This window comes from Penaeus monodon, chromosome 20 (genome assembly GCF_015228065.2).
Source record: "Penaeus monodon isolate SGIC_2016 chromosome 20, NSTDA_Pmon_1, whole genome shotgun sequence".
NCBI lineage: Eukaryota > Metazoa > Arthropoda > Malacostraca > Decapoda > Penaeidae > Penaeus > Penaeus monodon.
The window spans coordinates 31,499,346-31,500,203 of NC_051405.1; the positions used below are offsets into that span (position 1 = coordinate 31,499,346).

At 40.2% G+C, this 858-nt stretch overlaps 1 protein-coding gene across 1 annotated transcript in view; it reads right to left on the reverse strand.

Annotated features, from left to right (window-relative positions):
* LOC119585772 (tyrosine-protein phosphatase Lar-like) overlaps positions 1-858 on the reverse strand; it is a gene marked incomplete at its 5' end in the record, with an annotated part of 244,437 nt that overhangs the window by 91,221 nt on the left and 152,358 nt on the right.

The window sequence follows — 858 nt, forward strand, 5'->3', positions numbered from 1 at the left end:
GAAACACATGACAAACACATCTGTTTTTTTAGAGGGGGGGTGTATTATTAATCATACATCAAGAGAGAATCAGTCAGTTCATGCAAAATTACACTCTCTACAAGGACATAGTAAGGAAAGAATGCAAAATCAACATTGACACACAAACAATCACATGTGCGGAGGTCATGAAAAGGCTGTGGGAAGATGAACAGGCGATAAATATAGGAAGTAATATATGAAAAGGGAAGAAGAAAAGGGATAAGGGAGATAAAAGGGATGGGGACGAAGGAGGAGATGTAAGGATTTTAGAAAATATATGTGAAATCAAATAAAAGTAGAGAATAAAGATGAGGAGAAAAGAGGGTGAAATTAGTGGACAAGAGGCTAAAAAGAAATCGAATTATCAGGTCCATAAACCAAATGGAATCGAAGAAGAAAAAAAACATGAAGAGGAAGAAAAAAAGGAAGTAGACGAAAAAGAAGAAGAACACGAAGATGATAGAGTAGACGAAAAATAAGACGAGGACGAAGAGGAAGAAGATAGGAATAGAAGAGGACGTAAGAGAATGTGAGGAAAATAAGCGAGCCAGTGTCAAAAACAAGAAACAAGAGGAAAAGACAACGAGCGAAAGAGTAAGCAAATGGAAGCGATCCAAGGAATAAATAACAAGAGGAGATGAGAACAAGAGGCAAGAGAAGCAAGAAACGAGGAGAGCAAACGACGGAGTAAGAGGCAAGAAACGAGGAGAGCGAACGACGGAGTAAGAGGCAAGAAACGAGGAGAGCAAACGACGGAGTAAGAGGCAAGAAACGAGGAGAGCGAACGAAGAGGCAAGAAACGAGGAGAGCGAACGACGGAGTAAGAGGCAAGAAACG